We start from the raw sequence: 26,147 nt of genomic DNA, 5'->3' as shown, positions 1-26,147 counted from the left end.
CTATTAAGAGTTTGCTATGAAATAGCATAAACCATAACCTACCTCCACCGAAGAATCGCGATCAACAAGCTGTTTTCCCAAAGTTGCGTTCTTTCTCTCTCTCGATCGATCGTTTCTCCCTCTCTTTGTTCTTTCTATTTTTCTTATTCAAACCCTCTTTCTTTTACCCTAATTAGCATATAATTAAGTATAAAAGATGATAAATACCCCACTACTTGTGTCAAGGTTCTCTCTTTTAACCCCCAAGTAATTAAATTATTAACATTAAACCACTAACTTTACAATTATAAGCAGGAATAGTCCAAAACGCCCCTTAAAATATTTAACAGAAATCCGACCCAGTCAGGGTTACGCAGTCTGTGACGGTCCGTCACAACTGTGACGGTCCGTCCTGCACGTCCGTCACAAAGTTCAGAGAGTTCATTCTGTGGAAGGATTTGTGACGGTCCGTCGAGCCCTCAACGGTCCGTCCTGCCATTTCGTCGTGAAGTTCAGAGAGTCGATCTCAGTACCAGAATTTCTAAATTCTAAGTGTTTTGGAACGAGACACCCTCGACGGTCCGTCGTGCCCATGACGGTCCGTCGTGGGATCCGTCGACCCAGACAGTGATTTCCAGAAATTAACTCTACTGCTCCAAACGACTAAACAGGTCGTTACAGAAGTGAGTTGAGAAGCGGTAAGTATGTTTTCTTTTTATCAAAGTTCAAGCTTATGTTTATGCTTTAGATTTCCTCTTACATTCTCGTACATTCCACATACTAAGCCATTTGTCATGCATCTTTTCATGATGCATACACCGGTATTCAAGATCATCAACATGAGCTTCATTGATACATCCAAGAGTTCGAGTTAGCTATGGTGATACTCCTTGCTTCTTCAGGGTTCCACTTGTAATTTCAATTATATCAGTTGTTAGGATGTCGTGAGTCTTGTCTCGACTTCCATCTTTGTCTGTTCGAGGCTTCATAGATAGACAATAGTACTTTGAGAAGTTTGTTTCATTTATCTTGTTAAAATGTTTTAAAGAATTAAGTTTTCTATTTAAGGTCAACTTGAATATTACGTCGTTAAAGTTCTCTTTTGAGTTAATCTTTTGTAATTGAGTTTCATGATCTTTTATTCAGTTTTAAGCTTTGGATGCTTCAGTTGGTCTTCCTCTTGTAGTTGCTAGGATTAGGGTTTGTTTGGCGATGATAAATGGTTGTCGAGTGTCGCCCACGTCCTAGGTGTAGGCTCGGGTTGTGAAAAAATTGGTATCAGAGCACATAGTTCAACATTCCTAGGGTGTCTATGAAGTCGTGTCAAGTAGGATCTTATTTGTGGTTTTGAGGGCACCACGTCAATAAATAAGTGATTACAGACATTTAAGAAAAGTCTCCCTTCATTCATACTATTTATCGTGCAATAAATCTATGTCAGAGAGATTTATTAATACTTGTGTATTTCTCATATTCATTTAACTACCCATCATACTAGAGTTGGTTGAAATTAAAGTATAAAGATCCTTATGGACGAGTTGTTCTTATCAAGAGTCTTGAGAAAGTCATGAGATTCCAGAGGGGCTTGAGAGAAGCCCAAGAGACTGTTAAGTGTTCAGTTTCATGGGAATGCCTCCATAGTCATATAAAACGTATGTTTGAGCTGAAAGAGAGTTCTCCACTCTTATTCAGCTCAGAGCTTTATGAGGAAGTATGTTTAGATCTTTGGTAGTATTTTCACCCTAAAGGTAAGATGAATTACGACATCATGAGCAGTAGTAGTGAAAGAACCAAGATGTAGAGAAAAGTATGTAGAGGTGTGGAGATCTTTGAAAGGGAGATAGTGATAGGGCAAATTATGTTAATATACTCATGCATACGGTAAGTTTTTGATGAGGATTTTTCCTTTATGGGTGGACTAAGAAGCAATAAGTTGTGAAGATTTCATCATACAAGGTAGGGTGTGTTGAAACTCGTAAGGAGTTTGTGATTAAGTTTCATTGTGTAGGTAATAACCAAGTTTAAGTGTTGAATAGAAGAGCAAAGGTATTCATAAAGTGATATATCTAACCTAGGTTTATTATATGTTTGAGAGGGTCATGCTGTTAAACGTTTATTGAAGTGATTAAGAATGAGATATAGTATAGTAGGTGAGCAATCATATTGATATTCGGGTTTAGTAGTAAATATTAAGCTGGAATTTGAGATGAGTTTCATGATCAAAAGAATGACAACATGAAGGTGATGATAATAGTCTTGAGATTCGATCTAGTAGACTTGACATAGAGTAGGTGAGGAATTGAGATGTTTCTGCAAGAAATGTAATTAGTACAAGTGAGAGAATCAAATCATTAGATAAGGGCCGCAATATGCGGCTAAGTTATAAGAGTAACAAGGGCATTAAAAGGTGTGTCGTGATGGTATATTATCATATGAGGTTCCAATTAAGTTAATGATCTTTTTCATGTGGGCCAAGATAGCATGATTGAGTTGTCAATGCGGAATAGGTCCATAGCCTTCAAGTGTCAGCTTTAGACCTAAGGGAGAGATGATAAGATGAGAAATAAAATCAAGTGTTTGAGGATATGATAATAATGAGTTCCAAGAGTAGAGGAGAGATTTTTTCGGAGGTCCTTTTATTAAGGGAGTAATGTTAGAAAGAGACTCGTTAATGATCCTATTGTGATATGGATAGTCTGACGATTCCCTGTAAGGTTATAAAAGAGGAGGATGCAGTTTTACTATGAGAAATAGTTAAATGAGAGCCCTTACTGGTTTTGAAGGAGTTGGTTAGAAGGAGTCCGTGGAGTTGTTAGAAGTCCTAAGCTTGAATGTGGTTCTTTTTAATCATTAGGTTGTTCTTGATATGAGCTGAAGTTTGATTAAATGTTGTGGTAGATAGTAGTATTCTTAAGATGAGATTCTCTATTAAGGTATAGAACCTGAACCTAAGGATTTTAGTTAAGCTTGAATATAGTGAAAGTGTACCATTAGAATCATACCTTAGTAAGAGTAACCCCATTCCATACACAGCCAAGTCGTCATTCGAGGACGAATGATCCCAAGGGGCACCACAAAAAAATTTCGAACTAAGACTCGAATCGTCCTTCGTACTGAGTGAGTTTTTCCAAAGGATTTAAAATTTTCTGTAGTATTATGTTCAGTTCACTAGATATAGCTCCTTGAGTTCTAAAGAGAACTAAATTGGAAATAAACAAAAATCTGAAATTTTGATAGTTAAGTTAAGTATGATTCAACCATAACTCTAAGCACAGGATGAGTTAGGTGTGCCATAAGATTGGAAAATGAAATATCTTTGAATAATCTTTCTAGCAGCGCCAAGTTTGCTATGTTTTGACTTTTGATGTATGAGATTTTCTCTTTGAAGTCAAGTTGTCCAATAAAGGAAAGTTACCCCAAAATAGTAGAGGGTAATTTGATCTTTTCCTTATCAAATCATATTTAATTCATTTTAAGTAACGTTATAAGGGTATAATCATATTAGGTTCAAGTTTATATCCTAATATACTCCAAGGTTTTTAGTTGAGAGTTCAAGCAGAGAAAAGAGGAGAAGATCAAAGGGTTCATTGAGAATCTTGTATTTTGTTGCGGATTTTCTCCATGGGTTCAATCCCTAAGAGTTGTATAAGCTTCCATCGTGTTGGGTTTGTTCACTCACACGCCAAACATGTTATTTTAAGCGTAATTTCATTCTCAAAAGTTGAAAGATTTAAGTTCTTGATAGATGTTCTTGAAGTTCATTTTAAATCTTGTTTTGTTGGAGTTTTGATGATTTGTTGAGATGAAACTTGTTGTTTTGAGTATTTTTTTTGGGTGGCTTAGTATGTACTTATGTTGGGTTATTAAATCTAAGTAAAACTTGAGAAAATAAATTGATTTAATGTGATTTGGGATCTGAAAACGAGAGGAAAAGTTTGTCAGCTTTTCCTAGGGTGATGCTTGTGTGAATTACCCCCGTAACGCAAGAAAGGCTGGGGCAGCACGCAGCACTGCTCCAGAAATGGCCCTCTAAATGAAAATGTCTGGTGCGGCGCGCCAGGTTTGTCTGCCCCAACCTATTTATCATAGTTTAGCTCGTCTAAATTCTTCTAAAATGTGCCAACACTTCCTGTTAATTCTAACTACTCCAAATGACTTCTAAACCTCTAGAAATCATCCATGAGCATGGATCATAACCTTTAATTCGTAATTCAAATTCAAGGTAGAGTTAAGAGTTCAGACTTTCAGGGTTCTTCTGAACATTTAAGGTAGTCCCTTTGTGTTTTTTTGAGGAGTCTTTAACAAATTAAAATAACTTGTTTCAAGACTCGAGTAAGTGTGTGTGAGAGTGAGGAGGATGTATTCCTCAGTCTATTTTATTATCACGATATCGTTCATATCAAAAACCATAACGCTTGAATTCATAATTAATATTCAAGAGAGAATTAATAGTAGAGTTCAAGAAATCCTTTGAATTCAATTGTGATTCCTTTGGGATCAATTATTGATTTGTACTAAGTTTGGAGGAAGTAAGTAAGAGAATTAGAAGAGTCGTATACATGAATTCCATGTATTTATGTAGACCTTCGAGTTGAGTAGTTCATGCCCATAAAAGAAGCAAAGTTTTGTTCTCTTCTTCGTCATGGTATTCTAAGATCATTGGTGCAAGTCAAAATTATTTTGAGGCATTTTTTGTATTGTTTATGTGTAAGTCTCTATTTTTGACATTTTAGAAGAATTTATGTAATATTCGGATATTTTCGAGAGGTAAAGAAAAGAAGTAAAGTTTTGTTCAGTTATTCGTCATGATATTTTAAGTTCATTAGTGCAAGTCAATAACATTTTGAGACTTTTTTTGATTATTTATGTGTGTTACTTGATTTTTCAGTTTTTTTTAAGTAGTTATGAAAAGAAGTAATATTTTGTTCTGTTATTCGTCACGATATACTAAGGTCATTAGGGCAAGTCCTAATTGTTTTGAGGTGTATTTTGTATTGTTTGTGTGTGTTTCTTCATTTTCAGCTATTTTGAGCATATACGTAATATTCAGTCATTTTCAGGCAGTTAGGATTAGAACTAAGGTTTTGTTTGGTTATTCATCGCGATATTCTATGGTCATTGGTGCAAGTCAAAATTCTAAGGAATTTCTTGTAATATTTATGTGCGTTTCTTGATTTTTTTGCCTTTTTAAAGTGTTAAAAGAATATTCGTTCATTTACGAACAATTACAAAAAGAAGTAAACTTTTATTTTGTTATTCGTCATGTTATTAGAAGGTCATTGGTGTAAGTTAAATGTTTTGAGGCATTTTTGTATTGTTTTTGAGTGTTTCTTGATTTTTTTGCAATTTTGGTGCATTTACATAAAATCATCCATTTTTGGGCGATTACGAAAAGATGTAAAGTTTTATTCTGATATTTGTCATGATATTTTAAGGTCATTTGGTGCAAATGGATACTTTTATTGGCGTTTTCTGTAATCTATATATGTATTTCTTGCTTTTCGGCCATGTGAATTTTGGGCATTTACATAATATTTTTCCATTTTCAGGCATTTACAAAAAAAAATAAAGTATTGTTTAGTTATCCTCACGATATTTTAATGTTATTGGTGCAAGTCAAAATTATTTTGGGTTTTTTTTTGTATTTTTTACGTAAGTTATTTGATTTTTTCGGACATATTTTGCTGTTAATGTAATATTCGTCCATTTTCAAATAATAATGAAAAGAAGTAAAGTTTTGTTCGATTATCCTTCATAATATTCTAAGGTAATTGGTGCAAGTAGAATTTTTTGAGACATTTTTTATTGTTTATGTGTGTTACTTGATTTTTCGGTCATTTTAAGGAATTTACGTAATATTGGGTCATTTTCGAGAAATTTGCAAAGAAGTAAAGTGTTGTTCTATAATTCGTCACGATATTCTAAGGTCATTGGTGCAAGTTGAGATTTTTTAAGGTGTTTTTTATTTCTTATTTGTGTTTCTCGATTTTTTGGCCATTTTGGAGGTTTTACGTAATACTCGATCTTTTTCGGGCAGTTACAAAGAGAAGTAAAAAAAATTTTGTTATTCTTCATGATATTTTAAATTAATTGGTGCAAGTCAGAAATTTTTTGAGGCGTTTTGTATTGTTTATGTCTGTTTCTTGATTTTTCTATCATTTTAGGTTATTTCCGTAATATTCAGCAATATTTGAGTAGTTACAACAATAAGTAAAGTTTTTTTCAGCTATTCATCACGAAATTCTAAGGTAATTGGTGCAAGTCAAAGAAACATAAAGGCATTTTTCTATTACTTATGTCTATTTCTTGATTTTTGGTCATTTTGGGGCATTTCTGTAATATTCGGTAATTTTTGAGCAATTACAAAAAGAAGAAAAAATTTATTCTGTTATACGTCACCATATTCTTAGGTCATTTGTGAAAATGGACATTTTCTTGAGGCTTTTTTGAAATATTTATGTGGTTCATGATTTTTCTGTCATTTTGGGCATTTATATGATATTCGGTCATTTTTGGGTAGTTACGAAAAGAAGTGAAGACTTATTCTGATATTTGTCACAATATTCTATGGTCATTGGTCTAATTCAAAATATTTTTGTGGCGTGTTATGTATTGTTTATATGTGTTACTTGATTTTTCAGTTATTTTTTGGAAGACGTTATATTCAGTTATTTTCGGACAATTATGAAAAGAAGTAAAGTTTTATTCAATAATTCTTCATGATATTCAAAGGTCATTGGTGAAAGTCAAAATTTTGTAAAACATTTTTGTATTTTTATGTGTGTTTCTTGATTCTAAGGCTATGTTCTGGCATTTACGTAATAGTTGTCCATTTTCAGGCAGTAAGGAAAAGAAGTAATGTTTTCTTCATTTATTCATCACGATATTCTAAGGATTGATACATGTTAAAAAAAAATTTGAGGCGTATTTTTTGTATTGTTTATGTGTGTTGCTTGATTTTACAGCCATTTTGGCTCATTTACGTAATATTCGGTCATTTTCATGCAGTTACGAAATGAAGTAAAGATTTGTTATGTTAATTGTTCATGATATTCTAAGGACATTGATGCAAGTCAAAAAATATTTGAGACGTTTTTTAAATTTTTTTATCGGCATTCTTAATTTTTCTGCTATTTTTGGGTATTACCATAATATTCGGTAATTTTTAGGCAGTTATGAAAAGATATAAACTTTTGTGATATTATTCGTCACGATATTCTAAGTCATTATTGCATTTTTACAAAAATTGAGCAGTTTTTGGTATTGTTGATGTGTGCTTCTTTATTTTTCAGCCATTTTGGGGCATTTACTTAATATTGAGCCATTTTTGCACATTTAGGAAAAGAAGTAAAGTTCTATTTTTTTATTCTGCATGATGTTCTAAGGTCATTGGTGAGATTCAAAAAATTTTTGAAGCATATTTTATGTTATTTATATGTGTTTCTTGATTTTTAGTCATTTTGGAGTATTTACGTAATATTCGTCAATTTTATAGCAATTATGAAAAGAAATAAATTTTGTTATGTTATTCTTCACGATATTCTAAAGTCATTGATGCAAGTCAAAAAAAAATTCGGGCTTTTTTGGCATTGTTTATGTTTATTTCTCTATATTTTTGCCATTTTTGATCATTTACCTAATGTTCGGCCAATTTTGGGATGTTATAAAAATAATAAAATTATGTTTTGTTATTCATCACGATAATATAAGCTCACTAGAGTAAGTTGAAATTTTTTTGAAGCATTTTTTGTGGTTTATGTATGTTCTCTGATTTTTAGGTCATATAGGGGCATTTAAGTTAAATATGGTCATTTTTGGGCAAGTACGATGTAACACTCCGAAAGTCCATGACCTAATCTAGGGCAGCACATGAAGAACTAAGATTAAAAACACAGTTTATAGTCCTAAAATATTGTATTTAAGCTAGTTAGGAAGTGCTAGAGTAAGAACGTTAAGAAACGACCATGATGTCCGGTGAATTGTGAAATGTGCAGTAGTGTGCCTTAGCATATTTCAATAGGTTTTAGGAGTCAGAATTTAATGAAAATTGGAAAAAAGGTATCAAATATATAGAAAAGTGTGTTAGGGTTGAAACGTTCCGGTCGACTCCCCAAGGACCACCCTGAAGGTCCTTAGAGAGGACCTTTCAATTTGACTCAAAAGTTGTCATTTTACAGTAGCCAATCGACGAACCGTCAATGGTGGAGTTGGCTAACACTTAGGCATTTTCCAAAAATGACCACGAAAACCGTCTATGAATCAAAGGATGGCTTGCCAGCATGGAACCGTCGTTTGATCGATGCCTCGTTGACGGGCAACCGTCTATTGAAGGTCCAAAATCAACAGCCAAGTTATTAAGTTAGTGAATTAATTGGTTAATTAGTTTGTTGATTAATTCAGGGTTAAGGGTTGGTTAATTAAGTTAGTTGAGGGACTATATAAGACCTAAACCACATTAACCTAACCTAACACCCCATATTTCCTAAACCCAATTCTCTCCACCTTCTCTCTACTTTCTCTTTTTATTCAAAGAACTCCATTGATGACCAAGTTTTAAGAATCATTAGGTCTCCAAGTCTCAAGATTTCTTCCATAAATCTTCAATAATTGTAAAGGTATGGAAACTCTTCACTCTTGGGATCTCTTTCCCCAAGAGGTACTTCAAAATTGATTTCAAAAGATGTAAAAAAAATGGATTTCTTTCCAATTTCGTGATTTGTCTTTCAATTGGATTTTATGTTTATTTCCTTTCATTATTAATAATAGGTTATGATTGTTTATGGGTTAATTTTTGTATTTCTTAATCCTTAACATAGTTTTATGAATGAATCCTTGAATTGAATCCCTTACCCTAAACGTAGTTATGAATTGGACCTGTATATTATTAGGGTTGTTAGAATTGATCATGTTATTTTTTAATTCAGTATATTAATATTATGATGAGTATGAGTGGGTTGTGGATAATTGTGATGAATTGAGGGGGAGATTCTTGATGAAGGTCATGGAGTCTAATTGGTAAGACCTTGTGATCTTGAACTCTTTACTTCAATAATGATGGATTGTATTTGGTGATTATGTTGTGCAATTGAAGTATTACATATGATTAGAATTAGGAAGATATGACGTGATGAATATGATGGCATGTTATGATTTTGTTGAGTGTGGGATCGTGGTAAGGTTGTGTGGGTGAAAGGTTGAAGATGATCCTATTGTGTGCCTTAAATAATATGACTATTATATGTTGATCTCACTATGATGGTTTGTGAGGAATGGAGTTATCATCCTATGCCTAATGAGCTAAATGACATGCTATACTAGGGATTAGTCTCCTATTACCTATATTAATTGATTAAGAATGACATAATGACGTTTCAAAAATGAACATTAGTTTAGCACCGAGTGAACTTGACAATGAGAGTATTGACTTCCCATAGAAGGGAGATTTACCAAGCGTTCTGATGAGATGGTGACTATAATGCAATTGTTAATAAAGAGTGTCCAACACATGTGTCGAACTATGTTTCCCCCATAGAAATACTAGCTAGTGGGTCAACCTAGAATGATATTTTCATGTTTTGGTCCTACCTTGGCAAGTAGACCACCTTCTTTCGGTGTAGGATTTCATGACACCGGATTCCATGTTTACCTCACAACCTCTATTGCCGGTTAAGGCAATTGTTCTCAAAAGTAAAATGAATGAATGAAAGAAATAAAGTGAACTCTAACTAAGGTGACTTGAGGTGTTCTTATTAGTGTAGGTAAGGGTATAGGACTCTACCTATATATTTCACTAGTTGACCTTGAGGGTATGGGACTCTACCTAAAATTCGGGCATAGCCCTCAATACAAATTCATAATGCCACTTATGGCTTACAACAATATCTTCAAGAATAGGAAAGAAGTGAATGTCTTAGAACAAAATGAAAGCTACAAAGGTAGAACACGTGGCACCATGCATTCAATATTCAGTAATCCATACACACTCTCCATCCGGTCTCCAGCCTCATTGGGACAAGCTCATTTTTCTCATTAGGGACCGCAGTCATTCCCCCTTTCTTGGGCACACATTAAACAGGGCATACCCAACTACTATCAGCGATCGGATATCTGACTCTGGCATCAAACCACTTAATAATTTCCTTCTTCACTACCTCTTGCATAGGTGGATTTAAACGTCACTGGTGCTCAATACTGCGCTTATGATCGGGCATGAGTTGGATTTTATGTGAACAAATCCCGGGAGGGATCCAAATAATATCCGCAATAGTCCACCCAATATATCTCTTGAACCTCTTCAACACTTCAACCAAACACTCTACTTGTTGCATATTCAAATCTGATGCTATAATTACCGGCAAAGTGTCACCTTTTCCCAAGAATACATACCTCATATGAGTAGTAAATCCTTAAGCTCCAATTTTGGAGACTCCTCAACAGATGGTTTTCCGGGTGGACACTCACGATGCTTCATATCTAAATCTAATTTCTTTGGTTTGAACCGAACAACACCTCAATCAAATGCCGCAACTAATGACCCATACTCTTCGATACAGTCACTCTCAAAATTCATGATCATTGCCGATAGTGCTTCAACACCAAGACGTTCTTCTAGGTGTACCTCGGACGAACTCTCAACCTTTTACGATATCACAGATACCGATTAGAGCTCACCATTCTGCCTCATGGACCTACAAATGTTGAAAGTCGCTTATTCATTGTTCAACCAAAACTTCATCTGCCCTTTCTCGATATCAACTAAGGCACGCCCGGTAGCAAGAAACGGCCTCCCAAAAATAATAAGCACCTCATAATCAAGAATCACAAAATCAACCGAAAAACTGAATGACTCCACTTTGACTAGCACATCATGAAGTATCCCAATAGGTCTCTTCACTGTTCGATCGGCCATAAGTAGCCGCATCGCAGTGGGCTTTGGGTCACCCAAACCTAACTTCTTGAAAATAGAGAGGGGCATTAAATTTATGCTTGCCCCCAGATCACATAATGCTTTAGCAAAGTGTAACAACCCAATTATACATGGAATAGTGAAAGCACCCAGATCTTCTTTCATTTGCTGAAGAGACCTTGTAGCAATAGCACTACAGTGTTTCATCCGATTATCATCCTCAAAACTAACCGATCTCTTCTTAGTGACCATATCTTTCATCAACTTTGTGTAATCGGGCATTTGTTCAAGAGCTTTATTAAAGGTACATTGATGGAAAGTTGTTTCAACATAGTAACAAAAAGCCGGTATTTACCATCCTCGGACTTTTTCACCAATTTATGCTGAAATGGAGGTGGTGATCTAGTAATGGGGTGACTTTTTGGGGTGTCTTAGCTTCTTTCCCCGATTTATCTACCAACTCACCATTAACTTCCTCTACCTCGTCGTCTCCTCTCTTCTCATCTTCGATGCCAGACGGCATAGGTGGATCCATGGTCTGCTTACCCCCTCGAGTAGTGACTACCATGCAATGTCCATTATTTTTTGGAGTCTTGACAGTATTTCTAGGAAGAGTACCCGCTTGGCGTGGGTTCGTAGTAGAATATAATTAGGCCATTTGCAACTCAAGTTGCTTGATTGAGATTGCACGTGCATCCACCTTTTGCCCAATATTTGCTAAATCACCTCTTAACTCTTTGGCGTGCTCATCACTAGCATCAAACCTCCTCATCATCTTCTGCAACATATCCTGAACTCGCGCCATACTACCTTCACCATCCCTAGGAGCAACTTCTCAATTTTGAGGTGGAACATAGGTCCCACTCCGATCGTTTCTGTTACCATAGTTACCCCAGTTGAAGATGGTGTCGCGGTTGTAGTTACTATCTCGAACACAGTGACCCTCTCATTTGTAATTCCCATAGTTCCGAACTAGATTTCCTTGACCTTGGTGCCAATTCTCTTGATTTGAGCCTTGGGCGTTTGGCGGAACTGCTCATTCACTTCATAAGAATCTTCTTCATAGTAGTACTCATAAACCGGTGGTGGTGGTTTAGCTAAATAGTTCACCATATTTACATTTTCTACACCCCCGGTGACATGTTTTAACACCAACCCAAGCTCAGTTATCATTAGAGCCATCTCTTCACGAATATCATCTGCGGCTGGGTTGTGTGAAACTTGCACTGCAAAAGTGTTTCTGCCAGTATCCGACTTCCTAGTGCTCCACGCTTTATTATTTCGGAAGATTTTCTCTAACTTCTCACCGATCTCTGCAGTACTCTCCCAATAAGAACCACCCATAATCGTATCAAGCACTGCTTTATTATTATTATCTTGCCCCTGATAGAAGGACTCTTTCAGTGACTCATCATCAATGTGATGGTCTGGGACACTTCTCAAGAATGAGGTGAACCTATCCCAAGAATTGCTTACTGACTCCCCTAGTGATGCCACAAAGTTGTTCACCCTATCTTGTGAACTGGGTAATAACTTGCTAGGAACACATCCCTCAATTTCTCCCAAGTATAGATTGAATTTTAGGGCAACTCAGTAAACCAAATTACGGGCCTCCCATATTAGTGAGAGAGGGAACACCCTTAATCCAATTACATCCATGTCTAAGTCTGGCCTCCCTACACAACTCTTACACACAGACCTTAGTTTGGCGATGTGAGCATGTGGATTTTCAGATTGTAGCCCCGAAAACAAACTTCTAGCGGTGAGCATCTGCATCAAGCTACTAGTTACCATGAAAGTATGACCATGTGGTAGAGGAGGTAGGACAAGTGGCCCATCAGAGTCAGTGATGTTAACCTTTCCCCTATAGTACTCTTGAGGGAGTGGGGTAGGAGGTTGCCTCCTCGTATTACCTTCACCAGGGTTATCAACAATCACTCGATTATGAGCATCAACCGGCGGGGGAAGTTGAGGGTTGATCTCATCATCGATATAAGCTGGATTGTTTTAAATATTCATTCAGCGAAGTGTGCTTTTTAGTTCTGGATCAAGTGGAAGTATTGGCTCTCCTCGACTCCATGTGACAAAAACTAAAGCTAGACCTGCGAGAGACAAAATCATATAAAGAAAAAGTAAAATCAGGAAATTATTGACTAAAATTCGATAGTGTTCTTAAATATAATCTAAAATCCACTTTCCCCGACAACAACGCCAAAATTCTATATGCTCAAATTATACATCCCTAAAGAACAATAAGCGGTCGTATCAAGTAAAGAACCCAAATATTAGGTTGGGGTCGATCCCACAAGGAAAATACTTTACACTTTACTTTAATCTACGATTACTTCTATATAATAAACTCCTTTCCAGAAACAAGCAACTAAAGGGGGGATTTTGCGTAACAAAAGTAATTAATTAAATCTAAGTAAACAAGTAGAGAGTTCAAATATTTGATGTTTATCAAGTGATGAGAGAAACTAGGGTGTAAGTGTTCCCCATGGGTTCATAACGCAGTAACTCTAGCTATAACAACTCTTTCCTAGTATCTTGCTTGCAAAGTGGTAAGTTATGAATCCCTAATTCCTTGGTCCGGAAACTAGTGAATGTCACCCACACCTTGGTCCGGCTACGTCTGTGTACTTTACTAAACCTTACCTTTTGCCTCATATTACGCATCATAATCGATGTATCGCTTAGTTATTACTTCGCATCAATTGACACTAGCCTATTAGATAGTGTATACTAAATCTACGTTGATAATTCTTTTCTTATTATCAACCGCCTGTGTCCGGCAAGTAGCAACAAGGCGATTCTAACTTTGTCCACCGTTAAAAATACATCTAAACGAAAGAATAGCTAGTCCTACTTTGTTAATTACCCATGGTTCTCACAATCCTAGTTGTGGATTTAGTTACCCCTGTTAAGAATTACACAATTCATATTGATTAGACAAGAATTCATGTACTTACTTTAACAAGTTTGAAGAAAATCCGGAAAATACATGAATTGATCAAAATATTGTAAGAATCGATTCCAAAAAAGTAAAGTATTTTCCAAAACCCAAAGTTCAATAACCAACAATACAAATATGAAAATTAACAAAGAGTCTAAACCCCAAAAAGAGGTTTTAGTACTATTTATAATAAAAGAGTCCTAAAAATAAAGGGAAACCTAAACAAAGAAATATTCTTTCCAAAATGCATCACGAGTCGACGACCTCACAGACGGACCGTCGAGGGACTTATATCTTCTCCATCATTCTGTTACCATCGACAAACCCAAACGACGGTCTGTCAATAGACTTACGGTCTGTCGATGGCCTTCGTTGCTCCATATTTAAATCTTATCAAGATAAAGTATCGGGGCTACATTCTATTAACACCAACGGTTTGCAAGGACGGTCCGTCGTAGACCACGGACCGTCATCCCATCTGTAGCCCCACACTTAGTCAAATTTCCCCGATATTCCCTTAGATGCATAAATCTTCAATTGGTAGTTTCTACGTACGGACCATCGATGAGTCGATGGACCGACGATGGTTCCGTAGGTCATCACTTCTGCAAATTTCAGCACAGTCTTCAGCATTTTTGTTCTGGACAATTTTCCCACAAACATAAAGAAACAGACATTAAAACTACTTCAAAGAGGCCTTAGACACACACTGATGTTAAGGAAAAAGCATTGAAACTACCGGAAACCACGGTATATGAGTAACTGGAAGGAAGCAAGTGATTTAATTCATAGATATTGCTTGCTTAAGAGATATCAATGAAGACCAACAAAAGGTCCTTTCATTCACTTCATAAAAAAGGAGAATGTGTCATTAAAAAAACGGTGTGGAGCTAATGCATGTGTAAGGGGGAAGAAAGTGAGATTATTTTTTAAAACAAAATGTGAAAAAAAAGAAAAAAGGAAAAAAAGTGAGGATTAATGTGAAACTGATGACAGTGCATTGAAACACATTGTACCACATGTTTCATTTGTTTAATATATTAAGGGCATATTGATAAGGGTGTAACAACACTAAAATTGGATAAGATAAAGAATGCTTAATGTGTCAAGAATGCCTACGATTAGACCAGGGTTCACACGGATTAATGCGCGTAGAACCAGACTTCAGAACCCTTGCTACATCCTAGCAAACTAACTTGGGAAGTTAGTTGAGCTTGGAAAGGTTGGGTCTCTCGAATACGAAGATTTACTCAAAGGAGTCTTTACCGAACTTAAAAAGAAGAAGTCTGATGTTTGAAGGGTCTAGGGGTAAAATGGTCTTTTCCTGACTAAGGGTAGTATCATAATTACCCTAATTATGTAATAATTATTTAATTAATAAAGTGGAGGGGCAATTTGGCGAGAGAGGGACGAAATTGAGCCCTTGAAATGAATTCTTGCTCCACCTGGGTTCGAACCTAAGTGGGAGCAATGATTTAATGTGATTTTTGTTATTGGTGAATTAATTTAATAAATTAATAATTAATGTCTTATTTAAAAAGGAAAATCAGATTTTATTTTCAATTATTATTTATTTATTATGTATTTATTAAGGTTTGTTTTTTAAGTTGACTAAATCTTGCCAACTATCCTAATTTTAAGAGGCACTATCTCACACAAACTCTCTCTCTCTCACGCCTAAATCACTCTCTCTCTCTCTCTCTCGTCCAAATTGTTTTTCATGGCTTCAAAAAAGAAGATAAAACATTAGAAAACAATTAAAAGTTCTCTACACTCAAAGAACGTACAAAAAAAATATACAAGCAAGCAAGCTAACTTAAGAAACGAAAACTTTGCGTCATCTTCTCGACCGGTTTGTGTTGAAGTTTTAGGGGAGGTTTTGGGAAGCACTTGGAAGGTGTGTAAAGCTACAACAAGGTATGTGTTTCCTCTCTTGGAATCCTTTCTCCAAGAGAAATTTCTTTCTACAAAATTCAACGTATGAAACTAGAGATGTCCCCTTTATTGTTGACCTCCTTGTCCCTAGTCTCCTTCCGATTTCAATCTAAATTAGTTTAGAAATCATGTTGTTGGTATGGTTTCTGGTAGCTAAGTGTGAAATATAATGTTCCTTATGATTCTATGTTTGGAAATAATAAGCATGTTCAATGATGTCATTCGAAAATGATGTGGTGCAATGTGTAAAATGTTCGTTGTTGTTCTCCATTTGAAGTCTTAAAATGGCTTGTTTGATGATTGGAATAATTGTGCATAAGGTGTGTAAATTTTGATGTTAAATAAAGTGTAAGGTGGCTGATCTTAAGTGAAAAAATCTAAGCTAAAACAACAAGGAATCTACACTTAAGAATGTGTTAAACGAATTGTGAAAGTACATCAAAACGAACGTATGAATGTTGTTAAATAAAGGCTAGAAAATTTAATAAAATTTCCAGCACTTGGTGATGGAATTTTCGGCCAGAATACTTGAGGTTGAGAGGCTTAAAAATATATTTAAAACATGTGAGGTCAGTGGGGATTGAACCCAAGACCTCACTACATGAAAGCTGGAAAAAAAATGAGAGGTGTGGGATTCGAACCCACAACCTCTCGGCCAAGCAAGAGAGTAAGAGGGAAATTTTAAGTAAATAAAAGTAATACGAGGAGTGGGAATCGAACCAACCACATCTTTCCTGAAGGAGGAGACAATGAGAGAAACTTTTAAAAAAATGAAGGGAGGCTGTGGGGGCTCGATCCCACAACCTCACTGCCAAATCTTAAGTAGTTAACTTTTAAATGAAAATAAAAATAAGGAGGCTGTGGGGGTTTGAACCCACAACTTCTAAGTCCCATGCAAAATAAAGAAAAAAAATAAAGAGAGGCTATGGGGTTTTTATCCCAGAACCTCCTGGTTAAGACGAAATGTACAAGGAATATAGATAGAAAATAAAAAGGGGGCTGTGGGGGTTTGAACCCACAACCCCTCGGCCAAAGGAGAGAAGTTCTTGAAAAAAAGAACTTAAAAGAAATGTTGATGTTGGGGTTCATTATAGGGTCCCAATGTCACCAGGACTAAAAAAAATCAAAAAAATTTTAAGTACTGTTCAAGGAATGCGAACTTGGGTTCCCTTCCCCCAAATTTACGCATTGATACATAAATCATACGTGAATTAAATGTTCAAGAATAATGTCAGCTTCTTAGATCGGAATCGAAATCTTCGCATACATACAAGATACATAAGTCTTTTACCACATAATCTTAGGAAGCTATAAGTCACTTAACAAACTATGAATGAAGCCTCATGGCTTGTATGTATCGACCCATAAGTCTAGCATATGATAAAAAATACGTGAACCTAAGATGTATGTAATGAAATGATGAAACCCTAGAATGGTTAAGTACGAGTGTAAGATATACTAAATGGCCAAGTGCATTGGCATATGACGAAATGAACAATGAAATGATGAAATGAACAATGAAATGATGAAACCCTAGAAGGGTTAAGTAAGAGTGTGAAACACACTAAATAGCCTAGTGCATTGGCTTATGATGAAATGAACATTCAAGTTAAAAGGGGTGACTAATTATGAAGAGCAAATGATCTAATGTTAATGAATGTGGTGACAACATGATATGAGGCTAATGTAAAAGATAGGAGCAATCTCAAATGAGCCTAAGTAAATGTTACCAAAACATATGCACCTATGAGACTATAAAGTTAATGAAGAGACTAGTCTCTATGAACACTCTAATGAAAGTATTGAGATTAACACACTTAATACTAATGATGAGATGAGAAATCATCTATTGAGCTATGATGTCCTCATACTAGAAGCCAGCTTCCATGACGTATGAGTTGAATGAAATGGAACTTTATATTGAGCTCCGATAGACTAGCTATGAGCGGTGATGCCTTCTTTCGGGAAGGGCGGAGGCCACGTAACTCTCATGAGATGAGTCTGTCCGGCATGTCGGGTATGGATCTCCTTATATCTCCTAGTCTTTGAACCTATACTGCCAATATAGGGATCTAGTAGGGTTCAATCCCCTAAATATGCTAGCATGGTTTGGGTCACTTTGGCCGGTGATTCCACCTCTATTCGGTGTGGGGCAGACACTGTATTTCATGATGCTCACATGATCTAAGTCGATTAAAGTTAAAGTTACCAATGAATGAATGAGTCCAGCCTCAAATGATGTACACGATGAAATAAATGATACCAAAGGTGTTAGGATTGGACAATCAAGAGGTGAGCTAGACTCAAGTAATGATACTAGGTTATTCTTGGTCAATGCACAACAAACCCGATGAGAGTCTTAAACGACAATCTAGGTATGACTGGTGATTGCACTAGTATATGAAAGAATAAAAAATGTATGTATGAATGAATGAAACATACTCTGTGTTTGCTAAAGAAGGCTCTCTAGTTGAGGTCCCCTATGTTGAGCCCTCATTTTGGGAACTCCTAACATCAAGTCCATGATCCCAAGGTCTCATGGCATATGAAAGAATGATATGAACTACGTGATATGGTATGTGAAATATGTTATGTGTTGTTTGCGAAATGATAAGTTTGATGATGCATGTTACACTCATGGCATGACTTTCCAAATCCAAATTTGGCAAGTCCGCTGACTTGACTTTCCATAAATCATGTTTTTAGGAAAGATATATTCTTTCTCATGCATGTCATTGGTGTATGCTTGCATATACCCACACTTAGTACAAGTGCGTACTAATTCCATACAATTATCAATTTTAGGTGAAGGCACAGGTGGATGCTTGAGCTACAGGTTGACGCTCAAACTATCCGACGTGGAGCATTGATCCAGACTTGGTAGGCCCTCATGTTTTCGAGGATGTTTGCCCATTATATTCTAGCTTAGGTATAAGGTTGATCTAGTGGAGTATGTTCCACTAGCGTGTCTTTTCGCTTATGTTTAGACATTGTATTGGTGCCATTTTGGCAAGTAAACATTTAATGTTATATTAAACTATTTCTTTCATTTGATGATCTTAATGTTAGATGGTTGATGGTGAACAATTATGATTCTACTAGAATTTTTAGTATGTATGTTAAGAAACAAAAAGTTTCAAATTTTTCGCGAAAATTAATCTAGATGAAGTAAGAATGACGTATGTAGGCTTGTCTGCGACCTCTAAGAGGTCAACGACGCCGGTCGCGTCTGGATCTAGATTACGATCGTGACAGGAGGAACAATGAATCTTGAAAGAGATTTATCAACAAAAGTATGTGATTTCTAGATCACGTTGTTCTTTGTCAAACAACAACTGATGAATTGTGATACTAAGTAGGGAGCATTATGAAATGAATAAGTTAGACTTGGGGATGATTATGATTGCATGAACTCCCTTCAATGATTGGCTATAATATTTGTTCTACTTAATTTTATGGGCTAAAATATTATTCAATTCAATCTCATATATTTATTTGTGTGTCCCAATTCCAGATTCTTGACTTGTTTAAACCTAACATTATATTAGATTGTTTAGACAAACAGTGAAAACAAGCAATGATGATCACAAAATTGCTCTTATCAGGTATGTTATGTATTGATTGAGGTTAATATTTTATTGAGTGAAACAGTAGAGCACTCATGTTCCATGTATCAATTTTCCTATACAGATAAAATAATCATCCAAGCGCAAGAGTTTCAATCTTTCAAATTGTACTCTCTCCGTTTGTCTTTTTGGGTTTTTTGGCAAATTTTAAAGCATATAATTTGTCATTTTCAGTTCATTAGGAAGAATTAACTCCTAAAACACATCTTTTTTTTCTATTCCATCTTAAACTCCCATCTAGAAATCTGAAGTTTCAACTAGATGCCATTAATAAAGGAGATCTTAGAGTTAGCATGAAAAAATGATAGCATGATTTCCATTTTCTGTTATGAGGAAAGCTCAATTCCAATTGTTGCATGGACTTTCAAAATGAAAAGTACATTTTAGAATAGATGAATCATGCTAATCTACATGCTTCAATGAGGAAAATTCACACTCCAATGAAAAGGTTGGAGTAATATTTTCACTAATAAGATTATTGAACTGGAGGTTGGTCATATTGCTTATGAAAAAAATTATATGTGAATTTAAGCTCCACAGACTGTTCTTGATAAAGAAAGGATTGAAGATGCTAACATTGTTTTTTTCTTGACACTATTATGTCCACTTATTCCATTCTTCGCTTCCCTTCCAATGTTAGTGCTACTGGTTTTATTCTAGTCATGTCAAGTATTTGTTTTTTTATTAGTGCTAAATAGTTTGTTCTCAATTCAGTATGACTTCGATCCTATATAGAACATTATCTAAAGGTTTAATGGAATGTTAATCCATTTCTTTAATGACTCATGTTCTTCCTCTCTATAATACATTATTTTGTTGCATGAAGTCGTTATCTATCTGTCTTGGTGATAGCCAGTGGCCATGAATAGTTTAAGTGATCAATCTAGCTCGTCTATTATAGGATTGACCTAGCTTTTCAATGATGCCAAAAGAGGGAAGAAAAGAGTTGTGCAGTTTTTATAACCCATTGACTAACTTATTTCATGTTATTATTTCATGCTTCAGTGTCTAAAGATAAAATAGTTTTGAATGCACAAATAAATGAGGTTTTTCATCATCCAAAAGGGGAAATTTGTTGGGATTTATGCACTTGTGATGATTAACAAAGAAAGATGAAGCATGTCGGTCAACATGGTCCAAAGGTGCAGTGTCACAAGCAGTTGAATTCGAGAAAGCTAATAGAATGAACAAAGATAATATTGCAAAAATAAAGGAATGAATAATGTTGATTTCGTTAGAAAACCCAAGGAAATATACATTTGATGAATTAAAGTCAAAAAGTCAATCAGTTTGATTTGAATGAGTCTAAAGAAGCAATGAGTTTTAATTGAAGAAGGAGTCTCACTTAAAATAGAATTCTTCAAGTTACTACTGAATTGAACTGTTGGAGTTCGACTACAATACAATATAATCAATGAATGTAATTTGAGGAAGAAGACCAACGAAGCTAGGAGTTTGAATTGAAGGAGTCTTACTTAAAGTAGAATTCTAAGTCAAGAGAGTTCAATTCAATGAAGAGTTTGAAGTGAATAATAACTCTATGAATAATTGTGTGCTTAAATAGAAGTGAAGTCATTCAGAATAAGTGTGCACTTAAATAAAGAAAGATCAATTGAGAAATTGACTACACAAGTGCTACCAGCGAACAAAAGGAACATATAGAAGGAATACATCAAAGAATCTGAATCTTTTAAAGAGTTTTTATATTAGGAGCTTTTCATTGTGAATGAGTCTTGATATTTTAGTTCAATGAGCCATAAACTGAACTATGAGTGTTGTCTTTAGGTTGTGATAACTCGAAGAGTTGGGAACACATATCTTGGGAGGTTTGTGTTGAAGGATAGGGATTAGAGTTATTTCATAGGATTACAAGAGTTGTAGTCTAAATCCATAACTTGAAGTTAGGATAGGTTGCACAGTTTGTAATCTATTTCTATGGAGGCTCAGCGATTAAGTGATGTTAGAGTTAAATACTGTAGGAGTACAGGTTTTGGTTTTTTACACCTTTTGATCCAGGTGTTTTCTAAGTAAATATATTGTTTTTTTACATATTGTCCTTGCTGCTTTGTTGGAACATGTTAGCCGACATGTTTCACAGTAGGCGAAAAATTAATATCAGTAAATTATTAGTTCATGTAGACTAACAAATATGAATGATGATCATAAGGCATGCTACTGTTTTTGCTACTATATACATGATTGTATTGAAATTAGTATTTTTTTTAGAGATTAACTACTATCCACTAAAGTGGATGATCAACATAAATCATCAGTTTAAATATGGACATTGGTGTACTTTGCCTGGTGCACTATCAATGGATATAAGTTAATCTCATTTTATCCTTTTTTTATTATAAAAAAATACATTAAATTACATAAGTGAAAATGAAAATCCACCTTTCATTGAGAAGTTTCGTCAAACAGTTTAGGGATAGGGCACAAGTACCCCCCTAAACTATGATCGAAATCTCACAGACTCGCCTTAACTAAACTAAGGTTCCATTAACCCCCCCCCCCAAACTTATTTTTGTAATTTTGTACACCTTTTGTCTTACCTGGAACACTCTAAGAATTCATGCAATTGAGGCACGTGACAGTTATGCTGATGCCACATAAGCCAATAATGTGCACAAAATTACAAAAGAAATGGGTTCAGAGGGGTAATCGAACCTTATTTTAGATATGGAGTTTCTCTAAGATTTTGTAGTGTAGGGGGGCACTTGTACTTTTTCTCCAACATATATATATATATGTATATATATATATATATATATATATATATGTATGTATGTATGTATATATATATATATATGTATGTATGTATGTATGTATGTATGTATGTATGTATGTGTGTGTGTGTGTGTGTGTGGTGTTTGTTGATATACCCTGGCTTCACGGTATTATTAATACTTTTTCCTTAAGTTTTGTGTGTCCAAAAGCCTTTTTGTTCTAATTTTTATATGAGTTTCTCTTTGTTTTGCAGGAAATCTGTCCAAAGATGAATGCGGAGATTTTGAGCGAAGAAATATAGAAGAGACCACCTACGGAGCTTATGACGGTCCGTCGTGCTTGTGACGGTCCGTAGGTGGCAGCGTAGTGCAGCTGCTGAAGGAAGATGGGGAAGTCTGACCAAGTGTGGGGTTACGCAGCTTGTGACGGTCCGTTGTGCCTATGACGGTCCGTCATACTTGCCGTCGAGGGTAATGAAGAGAGCAGCAGAAGAAATTGCACAAGTATGGGACGACGGAGTCCATGACGGTCCGTCGTGACCACGACGATCCGTCGCGAGGTCCGTCGACCCAGCCGCGTTTTGGCAGATTTCCAGCAAATAGAGCCCTTGTTTAATTAGGTTTTTATTTTTTATAAATAGTTCGAAAAACCTCGTTTTTGAGGTTAGACTCTGTTAGGTTAGACACTGGATTGTTAGACATCATATTATTAGATTCTTTGTATTAGTGTTAGACTTTTGATTATCATTGATTGTTGGTGATTTGTGGTGATTAATCAAGCAAACTTTCGGATTTTACTCTTTCTCATTGAAGTAAGTACATGAATTCTTATTTAATATATTTGAATATTGTGATTATGACTATGGGTAACTAAACTCCATAACTAGGGTTGTGGGAACCATAGGCAAATAGTAAGATAAAACCTAACTAAAATAAAAATTCTAGAATAGTGCCTTGCATGTATTAATAATTCTTTCGCTTAGAAGTCTTTTTAACGGATGGCCAATGTTAGAACTCGCCTTAATGCTACTTGCCGGACCAAGGAGGTAGATAATAGGAAAATAATTATTAACATAGATTTAGTGTATACTATCTAATAGGCTAGTATTGATTGGTACGAGGTAATAACTTAGTCAAATATCGAATACTATGCTTAATATGAGGTAAAGATAAGGGTTAGGAAAGCAACACACTTAGACAGACCAAGGTACGGAGTGAGATTATCTAGATGCCGGACCAAGGATTTAGAAATACATAACTTGTCACTTTGCATGCAAGATACTAGGAAAGAATTGTTATAGTTAGAATTATCAAGTTATGAACCTGTGGGGAACACGTAAACCCTAGTTACTTTGATTAATTGATTAAACTCCAACATTCAAAGCTGTTAAGTGTCTCTTTCAATTTCTTTAGTTATTTTCACTCATTTAGAAATAGAAACCCCACTTTTATTGTTTTGTTACTTTCCAAGGAAGTCATTGACCAAACAATAATAATAATAGGTTGAAGTTAAGTCTAGACTGTTTTCCTTGTGGGAACGATCCCAACCTCACTAGTTGGGTTATTTACTTGACACTACCGCTTTACTTCTTATTTGAGAAGTAAGTTTGAGCGTATCAAATTTTGGCGCCGCTGCCGGGTATTATAGCTTTTAAATTAACTTGAACCTATTACTATAGTTTAGTTGATATTTTCTTGATTTTACTTTGTTTTATTGTTTTTGATTTTTTTAAAACTATCCTCCTTGTATGCCAAATACACGGAGAGGAAGAGAACCCTTGTTTCCCTACGATCACGAGTTAGAGCGTACACTGCGCCTTTCTTGCCTTCTTTTAATATGTGAGTCACTTCCACCGAATTGAGGACCTTCTGTCTTAGTGGACTGATTTCCTTCACCTCCATCGATATGGCCCAACGAACTTCCCACACCCTATCAATTATGTTCTTAAAAGCTAATGAGCTACATAAGATTCAATCCCCATTCTCATTGCTATTACTTCAACTCATTTACCAAAACATCCCATGTTGTGCTTGTATTTGAATACACAAACTCTCCACTGTCATTCCTCGCTCAAAAAGCACAAGACATAGGACGAAGGTTTCCTTTACATGCCTCATCAAAATTACATTTGAACATTCCCCTGTTTGGGGCAATGGAACTAACAATTTTTGTGACTAGGATTGGTATGTACTCCTACAGATATTGAATATTGAAATGCCATCTCTTAGGAAAATTATATCCAAGGATACTTAGTAATAGTACACAAATAAATGTTCCTATAAAGATATGATAATAAATAGTGAACCGAAATACATCATCCATGATATATAACATTCAAACTCATTCATATGTTCCAAATCACCATGGCAGGTATTATTTTCAGGATAATTTTCAGTTTTGGACCATAATCAGCTTGCCAGCAATTAAGAATGTTATTCCACAGCTGAATAAAAGGACCTTAACACCAGCTGCAGCAGCCAGGTAATCCCATACCATTTCAGAAAAATAAATGCTGGAAAGTGTCCATAACAGCTGTATTGATACAACATGTCACACTCTTCACCACCCTCATATGAATAATAACCTCTTCAAAGGAATTCTCCTTTTACACACTCTTCACATTCGAAAATTTATCTTAAATTGAAGACCCCTGACCCAAATATTGGAATAAAGTCGAAACTTTCCTGTTCATCTCTTACTAGGTCCAGTTCAACTGAAATTGTGCATAGATAATTTTACTAATTAGAATTAATAGCAATGAAAAATTAAATATCGATAAAATTTCTTTTTATCAATAATATAATAGATCTAAATAAAAAACATAAGGCCAAATACATAAACAAATCCCTAATCTTATTGGGTTTTTTTTCAATCAGGTACCTCAACTACGTAATTTTTCAATTGAATCATTTAACGACCTATAATTTGTTTCATTAAAACACTGTTGGTTGATTTTGATCAGTTTTTCTATTGTAAATGTCTTCAATTGTGTTCGAATTGTAATAATTTTGATTGAAAGAATTAAGACAAACCGTGTAAGACTCAGTTGTTTTCTAATGTGTTCAAATGACTTAAGTAAAACACAATTATTCTCAAACATTTTCACTATCAATTGGACTAATGATTTGTAGAACAACATATGTATCTTCTATCAATACTCCTCACAAATTTGGTTCCACATCAAACAACGTTGTTTATTTAAACGGAACAAATTATGGAGGTTCAATGATTCAATAGGAAAATGACGTAGTTGAGGTATCTGAACGAGAAACCCAACAAATTCAGGGATCTGCTTATGTATTCGGCCAAAACATAATGTCGACACTTTTACAAGCATACATCTTATATTCACTAAGGATTATATTAGTGCGATAATAATTAAATTGATAAAATCTAATATGTTTAGTTAAATAATAAATGAGGTAATTACATATTGTCCATAGAATTCATCATCATTACTGTTATCATCATCATCATCTAATAATAGCAAATAAAATTTTAGTAATAGCAAATAAAAGTACCTCTTCTTTCTTTAACTTTGCTAATCTGAATAATAAATGAGGTAATTACATTTTCTACATAGATTTTTCTACTGATAAAGGTAGATGAATCTTTCTGTATCCAGATTAGCACAAAAAAAGATGAAAAGAAAACAAAAAGTACGCAAATACACACTTTGTTTACTCAATATAAAAATTCTTGTTATTTCGCTTATATTGGATAATCATTAAATATTAGGGGTGCAATGATTTTCCCAACTTTCTTGTTGATGAAGGAGGGAATGGATACGTTGAAGACGATGATGATAATGATAACAATAATCTATGGATAAGATGGAATTACCTCATTTGATATTTTAATTACTTATAGTACATTTTATCAATTTAATGATTATCGTACAAGTATAATACATAGTATAAATATAAGATGTAGGCTCGTAAAGTGTCTACATTCATTTTTTTTTTCTGATATATTGATTTATTGATAAAAAGAAATTTTATATATATATATATATATA

The sequence above is a fragment of the Solanum pennellii genome, chromosome 8, assembly GCF_001406875.1.
Source record: "Solanum pennellii chromosome 8, SPENNV200".
NCBI classification, from domain to species: Eukaryota; Viridiplantae; Streptophyta; class Magnoliopsida; order Solanales; family Solanaceae; genus Solanum; species Solanum pennellii.
Note: the sequence above shows the minus strand (reverse complement) of the source record.